At 47.3% G+C, this 9,453-nt stretch overlaps 1 long non-coding RNA gene across 1 annotated transcript; it reads right to left on the bottom strand.

Annotated features, from left to right (window-relative positions):
* Window positions 1-3,495: 3,495 nt before the first annotated feature.
* LOC132654913 (uncharacterized) lies at window positions 3,496-9,166 on the bottom strand. The gene is made up of 3 exons (XR_009592514.1): window positions 8,828-9,166; window positions 7,721-7,864; window positions 3,496-3,613 (listed from the first exon to the last, which is right to left on the bottom strand). It is a non-coding gene; the product is annotated as an uncharacterized LOC132654913 (long non-coding RNA).
* Window positions 9,167-9,453: the final 287 nt, after the last annotated feature.

The following is a 9,453-nucleotide window of genomic DNA, read 5'->3' on the forward strand; positions in this document are numbered from 1 at the left end:
GAAGTTTCTGGTTTCTTTGAAGACTGAGTTTTGTCATATGATGTTTTGCCTAGCTTGGCTTATGAGAGGGCACGTGATATTTTGCTGTGAGCTCTCTCTCATGTGCCAGGGGCATGACTTTGGCCAGCTGAGAGCATTCATAGGTGAATTCTGAGGAAAGGAGATATATAGAGACCCCTCACAGGAGACATTGCTTTTTGGAGTGACATTGCTACGCTGATCTTCATGCTTCACAGAGAGAGACATCCCAGAGAACTTCTTGGGGCAGCCCAATTGAGTCTTATGGCTTTCACTGCCTTGTCCCAATCTTTTGAATCCTGTTGCTGCTTGTTGTTGGCCTTCAGTCTGGTAATCCCCTAACACCCATTGACCTGAATCAGCAGGAAGTAGAGAAAAGAGGTCTACAGCCCTTTTCCCTACTAATCTACCTAAGGTGGTGGGGTGGGGTTGGAAGGGAGCTAAAGGTATTTAAGAACCTTAAATAAAGTAGGTTTGGTGAAAAAAAAAAATCTAAGCCTACACTTGAGTGTGTAAGTGAGTGGGTCTTTTGTGCGTTTATCTACTTCTTGTGTCTTTTCTTGGGCTCTTTTCCTTCTGTTTCTTTGTTTTATTCTGATTTATTTGGTTTTGTTTACTTTTATTATATCTTATTCTATTATTATTCCTTAGGATCCCATTGTTTTCTAACAAGGGGCAGGATGGGTATAACTGAATGGATGGGAGGGGATGTGGGCGTAACTGGAAGATGTAGAGGGAGGAGAAACCAGAACTAGTATTATTGTCTGAGAAAAACCTCTATTTTCAATAAAAGAAAAAATACTTTAAAAAGATATAAATTCTTGAATAAACAACTAAAAAAACTTATAAAACTTAAGATTACAATACTAGATTTTTTTCTACATAATGTTGAAAATTTTTTAGAGAATTAATATATATATATATGTATATGGACATACATTATTTTAAAGAATGTTTTTCAAGTGTAAGAATATTAAAACTTTTAAATTAATTTTTTTATTTTTAATATTAGTTACAGTTTTTCACTTTGTATCCCAGCTGTAGCTCCCTCCCTCATTCTCTCCCAATCCCACCCTCCCTCCCTCATCTCTTCCTTGCCCTTCTCTAAGTCCACTGATGGGGGAGGTCCTTCTCCCCTTCCATCTGATCCTAGCTTATCAGGTCTCTTCAGGACTGGCTGCCATGTCCTCCTCTGTGGTTTAGCAAGGCTGCTCCTCCCTCTGGTGTGTGTGTGGGAGGTCAAAGAGCCAGCCATTGAGTTCATGTCAGAGATAATCCCTGTTTCCCCTAACTATGGAACCCACTTGGATACTGAACTGCCATGGGCTACATCCGGGCAGGGGATCTAGTTTCTATCCATGCATGGTCCTTGGTTGGAGAAATATTAAAATTTTTAATAAAAGATTAAACTTACAGGTAGAAAAGCTTAATATTCCAGTGGAATAAATTCAAATGTAACATGACATAAAAAGGAGATTTCGTATAGTATTTAGCTACATGAATACTCCGCAATTTACCCATTTTACTCACTGATTGCTCTTGGTTTGGGTCTACCTTAAAAATTTCAGAATGAGCTTAATGTCTGTAAACTGATTTCATCCCCCTTTGTCATAGAAAGCCTGTGCAACAGACAGGGTGGGAACTTGTATTATTTTAAAGAGGGACATGACCATAGTCCCGTGGGGGACAGGGTTAGGGCTAGACTGTGAGTGTTCTGGTCCTGCTGTCTTCCTTAGATCCCAACATGTCCCCGGAGCTTCTCAGCATTGGCTGTTGACCTTGAGGGACCTCTCTAACCCATGGAGTGTGGATAAAAACTATCCTCTTGACTTTGGACACCTGCTCTGACCCCTTCTTCATCCGAGTCCACTTCCTGTGGGATCAGGGAAGTTTTCCCTTTTACTTTTCAGCACATAGGTGTGGTCCACACTCAGGGAAGCAACAGTGTAGTAGTCTCTTTTTCCTAAGGGAGCCTTGGAAACCCCCACCTGACAGATCCGGTGACTGCACAGTTATAGCAAAGGTTATGCCTGTCAGGTGTAGCATGGAGCGAGAAGAAGCCATGTGGATGATGCCGGCAAGGACACTGCAGTTTAGATGCTGTCCCTTTAGGGCTCCCTTCTCCAGGTTTGGCCAATGGACAGAATGCAGCCCCATCTTCCTGCCATCTCCCTTAAGCTGGCTCAAGGGAGGGGAAACATATCAGGATTTAGGGGGCAGAATGAAAGGAAGGCCACCGAACAGACAGTGCCCCAAGCATGGCTTCTGTGATTTCTGAGCTGAGTGCCCAGAGAAGGGAGTGTTTTCCTTCTGTCATTCTGCCCCAGTGACGCTGGCACTGGATTCCTGAGGGGCTCCCAGGAGCCCAACAGTGAAGCTGCCTTTTCTGCTTATCTCCCCCATACTTGCTGCCTCTTACTTTCAACTTCCCTGTCTTGCTGTTTTTATTTCTTTCCTCAGAATTGCTTTTTTTTTTTTTCTTAAACAAAAAACAAATGATGGTCTCCAGGATGTAGTGACAGAATTTATAGAGTGGCGCTGGGAAGGCAGCTCAGTTGGTAAATGGATAGTTTTGCAAGCTGAAGGACCAGAATTGGATTCCCAGAATCCACGTAGAAAAGCCCGACGTGGTGGTGTGCATCTGTAATGCCAGCTCAGCTGGAGACAAGGTAGAAACCTGGTGCTTGCTGGCCCAAATGTCAAACTCTAGGTCAAAGTAGAGAGCATTCCTGAGGGACACCTGTGAACACAAGATCGAGTGTGTGTGTGCGCGCACACACACATACACAGAGAAAGACAGAGTCAGACAAAGACAAGAGAAACAGAAAGAGACAGAGACAGAGTATTTATGTTGGTGCCAGAAACATTTTCTGGCACCAATCCTTTAGCCCCTAAGTTTGTTAAGTCTTGTTACATGCCTTCAGGAGAAGGAAGAGAAAAGAGCTCAGCTCAGTTCCTAGGACTTTTCTGCATCCTGGCACACCCTTAGTCTTATGTTGGTTACCCTAAGTCATCTGCCTCTGGTTACAAGTGTGGAGGTGCTGGGCTGAGACTCGAGTGGAGGTCTCCCTGCTTCTCAGTGTCATATTTCTGCTCCCTGACTCTGGATTCTCCTATTTATCTCTCGGGTTCAATGATGAAGAAGCACACGGGGGGTGGGAGGGCTAGGCTAGGCTGCACAGTTGGTGACGTGAAGCTAGAGGTGTCTTCCAAGAGGGGAAGGGGGGACAACATGAAGGTCAGCTTAGCATGCACATCAGCCTAGCCAGCCTCCTCCTGCAGCCTCCCTGCCTTACCTGGACGAAGGCTGAGAGGAGGCTAAGGCCTGCTGGTATAAGCAGTGCAGACAAAAAGAACGGGAATGCACCGGGTCCCTACTCTCTTGATCTGGATCTGGACTCAACGTTTGGGAGTTCCCAAGCGGATTACTCACATCTCTGTAGCTGTTGTAAAACAGCATGACCAAAAGTAGCTTAAGGGAGAGAGAGTTTATTTTGGCTTATGGTTCCAGAGGGCTGGATGCCCATAAGGGTGGGGACAACATGGCCGCAGGTGGCTGGAGCAGGAAGCTGGCTGATCACAATTCATTAGCATGCTGAGAAAGAAAGAGAGAAAACTAGTAATGGTAAGAGGCTATGAATGCCCAATGCCCGCCCCTAGCGACACACTTCCTGCGGCAAGACTCCATCCTCCTAAAGGTTCCATAACCTCCCCAAACAGCGCCAGCAACTGGGGACCAAGTGTTCAAATACAGGAGCCTATGGGAGACATTCCCATTCAAACCACCACACCAAGGTTGCTAACCATGACCTTGACCTTGAAACCCTTTCCCCACATTGGTCTGCAAGTGTCCAGAGCCCCATCTGGCCATTCTCATGGGCAAGGTTTCTGAGTTCACCTGTACTTCAAAACCTTTATGCAAGCTTGATGTATCCAGCTGGAGCCCCACTTCTTACGGGGCTCAGCCCTCTTAGGCAGTGCAGCGGTCCTGCCCTACCACAGCAAGACCAGCGCTCATGGGTGTCCTGTTCTGTTTTCTGTGACCCCAACTTCATTATATGACTCAATCAAGGAGGATTTGGCCAATTCCCAGATGAAAATGTTCCCCATTTGGTTTTACTGTCTGCTACTTATTTAAGTGATTCATTTTCTTTTTGAAAGTCGAGTTAACTTGTATTTTATGTGCATGAGTGATGACCTGCATGCGTGTATGTGGATTGTGTGTGTGTTTTCTTTCCTAGAGTGTTAGACCCCCTGGAATGGAGTCATAGGTGATTCTGAGTCAAACTGTGGGTGCTGGGAACTGAACAGGGTTTTCTGCAAGAGCACCAAGAACTTTCAGCTACTGAGCTGTTTCTCTAACCTCATTTTTTAAAGTTGGCATATAACTTAACTTATAATGCTAATGCATATAAGCACTAGTGTCATTATGGAATTTTTTGAAGAAAGTGTATTTTTGTAGATTCTCCTTTCCACCAGCCTCTCTATGCCTATGCCATTGTTTTAAGGCAAAGCATGCATATTTCTTAAACTCCATGGGCCTTGGGGATGGGCAGTTTCTGCACAAGGGAATCTCCTTTCCCCAGGCCAACATCTGCCAGTATCTGCTTAATGTTGTCAGGTAAAGGCCAGGTAACTCAAACAGAACCTTGGAGCTCTGGGCACAGCAAAACAAAACTGAAGAAGGGCATTAAGGGGCTTGTATGGTGGCTCAGCAGTTGAGAGCATTAGCTGCTCTTTCAGATGACCGGGGTCCACTTCCCATTACCCACATGGCAACTCCAAGCTGACTGTGTAGCTCCAGTTCCAGGAATCTGATGCCTGTTTCAGGCCTCTACAGGCACCAAGCACGTGTATGGTGTATAGACATTCATGTAGGCAAAACACCCATTCACATAAAAATAAGTAAATTAAGAATTAATTAAAAAGGTAGCACATTTTGTTTGCTTTGAGTTTGCTGCCTCCTAGTAGTAGCTCAGCCCGCAAGGCTGGGTGCTCCTGCAGCTCCAATCTGGTATTGTAACTTTACAGGGTTCCTGGAGAGTGACTGGTCTTTAGTCTACACTGGACTAAATAAAGTTCTATTGCATTACAGTAGCAACAACAGAAAGTGAAAGCAGGGACAAGGGCAGGTGGGCAGGAGAGCAAGCAGACAGCACTGATTTTCTGTGGATCTCTTTAGAAAATGCCCTCCCAGATCATCCTGCTGATATGTGCCTCAGTTAGGGTTTCATTGCTGTGAAGAGATACCATGGCCACAGCCACTCTTAAAAAGGGCCTCTTATTTGGGGCTGGCTGACATGTTCAGAGGTTTAGTCCATTGTCATCATGTGGAGAAACATGGTGACATACAGGCAGACCTGGTGCTAGAGAAGTAGCGAAGAGGTCCACAGCTGGATTGGCAGGCAGCAGGAAGAGTGTGATAATGGACCTGGCTTGAGCATTTGAAGCCTGAAAGCCCACCCCCAGTGACACACTTCCTCTAACAAAGCCACACCCACTCCTACAAGACCTCAAGTCCTAACACTTTCAAATAATGATACTTCCTTTGAGCCTATGGGGGGCGTTTTTATTCAGACTTCCACAGTTTTTCTCAGTTGATGCCAGATCCAGTAAAGTTGATGGTTAAGATGAACCATAATACTGGCCGCTATGTATATGCCATAAGCTGGGTGTGGGATAGGCTGCACTAGACAGACAGATAAGTGAGAGGGGTGGGGAGGGGTTCAGTGCCAGTGCTTAGCCAGGTGAAGTCTCTTGGGACTTTCCAGGGGGTCTGGCTGTGGACTTTGTAACCAACCCAGAGGAAGGACACAGAGGAAGGAAGGCAGAGGGTACCTTCTCTGTGTCCTCTCTAGAGTTCCCCTTACCCTTTATTTTGCACAAAATTTACTTTTGTTTTATGCCTGCATGTATGCCTGTGTGCTACTTGCCTGCCTGACGTCTGTGGAGATCGTAAGAGGCCTTGGATCCCTTGGGATACACAGTTGTTGAATAGCCATGGAGGTACTTGTGATTGAATATGGTTCAGTGTTCTTAAACACCGATCCATCTCTCCAACCCCCACTCCAACTAATCTTGACTGTTCCCGAATCCTCCACAGTGACCTCTGACCTTGTCTGAACCCCCTTTTCCATCTGCTAACTCCTCGTTGTGCCCCATTCACCCTGAACTCTATACCACCCCAGGGGCACCATCAATACCCCCTCCAGGCTCGTGCCCAGCTTAGGCAGCTTCTTGGAGTTCTTATTGCCAGTCCTCATCTTCTTTTTTCTTTTTTCTTTTTGATACACTGCATTGTGAGAGTCAGCTAAGGGTTTTTGACCTGTCACCCAACACTCGTCCTTCACCGTTTCTGAATCAGATGTCCACTCTTGCTGTCCTTATCCCACAGGGGTCTGTTCATCTCCGGCCTAGAATGCTGCACTAGCTTATTCTATTGCTATTTCTAGATTTATTCAGTGTGTGTGTGTGTGTGTGTGTGTGTGTGTGTGTGTGCGCGTGTGGTGTGCTATGTACATATGTGTGGGCATATGTGTGCCATGGCATGCCTGTGGAGGTTGAGGACAATTTATTAGAGTTGATTCTCTCCTTCTACCATGTGGGTTCTGGGGATCTGACTCAGGTCATCAGCTTTCGTGCAGGTGCCTTTCTTTACTCACTAATCTATCTTAGTGGGTCCTGTAGTAGCTTCACTATTTCCCTTCATACTCTGACTCTACGATTTCCTCCAGACCAATATTTCCTCCATACCACTCTTCAGTGGGTGTGTCCTCCTAAAACATGAACTGGACTATGCTCTTCCATTTAAGCTTTCATATTCTCTCTTGTGTCGACAGGAGGTTGGCTTGGGCCCTTAGTGGACACAGACTTGAGTGCAAGCTTTCCCAGCATAGGAAAAAACATTAGATGGAGTTAGTGCATGAGCTGAGAAGAGCATCAAGCCAGCACAGGGCATATGGGTGAGCAGACTCCCCCCACTAGGAGCTCAGTCTTGAAGGACAGTGATATAGATGGGCCTATGCAATGCTACCTACAGGGTTATAAACCAGGTTTCTGAAGGGAAAAAAACAACTAACACTTTCTCATTAGTCATTGGCTAAGCGCGTTCCCTGGAGTGCTAATTACTGGTCACCATGGTCTTTCTGCACTGAGGGCCACGCCAGTGTCAGTGGTCAGAGGGAGCCTTTGGGCAGCGAGCGTGGATATAGCGAGCGGTGGGAAGCTTTCTGTGAGCAGTGAGCGTTAAGGAGTGAGATGGGGCAGCATCTCCCATAACCTGCCCCTTCATCTCCAGGATTCACAGGCTCTCCATTCTCCAGCTCCACCCCTTCAGTGCTGCGCCAGTATGGGCGCTGCAGCCATTCCTCTCAGAAATCTGTTGTTTATCTGCACGTGGTTGCCTAGCACACTTGCAGGCTCAGGCACCATCCTAGTCCACATCCACACCTCAGTCAAAGCTCAGCCTCCATGATGGCCGACCTGGGTGACCTTCACACTGCATCATTCATGGCTCTGCCTTCCTCATCCGACCCATCCAGTTCTCTCTGAGGCCCTAGAGATGTGCCCATGGTCTGGCATCCCAAATAATTGCTCCAGACTGAACTGGGACTTAGCACCTGTGTCCCGAGTTGAACCTTCTTTGTCTTGGCTTCCTCTTTTCATCAGAAATAACAAGAAGGAGATAGATCTGGAATCTTACCTTTCCCCAGGGGGCAGGCTTGTTCTTTTTCTTCAACCCTGTGAGGTTAGAGCTGGAAGTGGTAGCCAGCAGGAGGCTTGGTAGCCACAGGAGTCAGGGGTCATCAGGAAACACGTGTGTGCACACACTTATGTACAGACAGAGCTGTAGAAAACAATAGAGAGAGGGAGGAAACGTGACAGACTGGGAGAGGCTGGGCCCAGAAGGAAGGTAGAAGAGGTACTGATAGGAATGAAGAGGTAAGAAGAGAAGAAGAGGGAAAACTGGAGGGCAGGGTGAGGACGAGGAGGAAGTATGGCCAAATCGTATCCTAACTGGGAAAAGCCCTGGAGAGAGACTCTCTCCAGCAGAAAGTGTCTCAGAGCAGAGATGGTGGCTGGAATTGTGGCTGTGGACGTTTATCTCTTCTCTCATGATTGACCCAATGGGAAGTGCAAGGATGGTGGGGTTTTGGGGGAGGGGGACTCGGAGACTGCTGGCCTCTGTCTGGAGCTCTGTGAACGAGCCCTTTACTCACCACCATGACTGCTGTCCAAGTACTTCTAGCAGTGTGTGCTGTCTGCAGAGCCCTTTGTGTAACAAACTACAACTACAAGAAATATGGCAGATTGCAGTGGTAACCCCTTGGGCCCCTGTGTGCACGCCTTTGGCCTTGTGGGGTTGAATTTGTGGAGCCTCATGAAAGGATAATGAGCCATATCAATTTTTAAAGCTGCCCAGTGCTCCTTTCCATTTAGGGGATGAGAAGTTTGCAAAGCAGGAGCCACAGTTCCCAGGAGAAGGCCAGGAGATGCCACCTAGAGTCATCCGAGGCTATTGTGACTCTCAGCACCTTCGGGGGTTCTGTGGTGGGAGCAACAGAGCCAGGAGGGGATGGCCAGAGGTCAGAGAACAGCATTCTACAGGAGTTACCTCCTTCCTGGGTGTCTAGATAGACCAGGCTCGGGGGACTCGAAAGAATGTCTTTTCTGCATGTATGGGTGTGCCTGCATCTGTGTGCCTGCATGTGTACGCACAGATATGGAGGTCAGAGGATGTCCTCAGGCACTGGTCTTCAAGCACTGTTTACCTTTGTAAGGCATAGTCTCTCACAGGCCTGGAACTCACCCAGGAGGCTGTTTTTCTGGCCAGTGGGTCCCAGGGACTCTGTGATCTCTGCCTTCACAACACTGGGATTGCGAGCAGCAATGCACGGCTTTCCTCTTAAGGTGGGTTGTCCAGATGTAGCTCAGAGCCTCACTAAGCTCCCTCTCTCCAGCCCTCAGAACAATTTCTGAATAAATTCTCTGATTAAATCCACTAACACAAATAGTCTCCTCCCCATACACTTCATATGCCACGTTTCCGTTATTAAGCTGCGTTGTATCCCAGCCCCAAGCTCAGGTTCTTGCCTTCAGCCAGGAGATGCTTGGGACACAGCCGACCTCACTCTCTCTCTCTGCTGCTGGTTCCTTGTGACGCCTGCCAGTAGGGGGCGCAAGAGGAAGGCGTTTTGGATGCTCTGCTGGGCCGCTTCCTAGCAGCACATTCTCACACCGCAGTGCCTGCTGGGTCCATACACGGGTTGTGATTTTTGCAGCGCTCCCACGCAGCCCAGCCCACCACACTTTGGACGTATTTGCTTGGAGAAATCACCAGCCAGCCAGGTGTCTCTCCATCATCTAGATCCGGTTCCTGAGGGCTTCCTCTTCGGACTTGAAAAAAAATGTTTTATTTATGTATATGTGTGTTCA

This window comes from Meriones unguiculatus, chromosome 6 (genome assembly GCF_030254825.1).
Source record: "Meriones unguiculatus strain TT.TT164.6M chromosome 6, Bangor_MerUng_6.1, whole genome shotgun sequence".
Classification (NCBI taxonomy): domain Eukaryota; kingdom Metazoa; phylum Chordata; class Mammalia; order Rodentia; family Muridae; genus Meriones; species Meriones unguiculatus.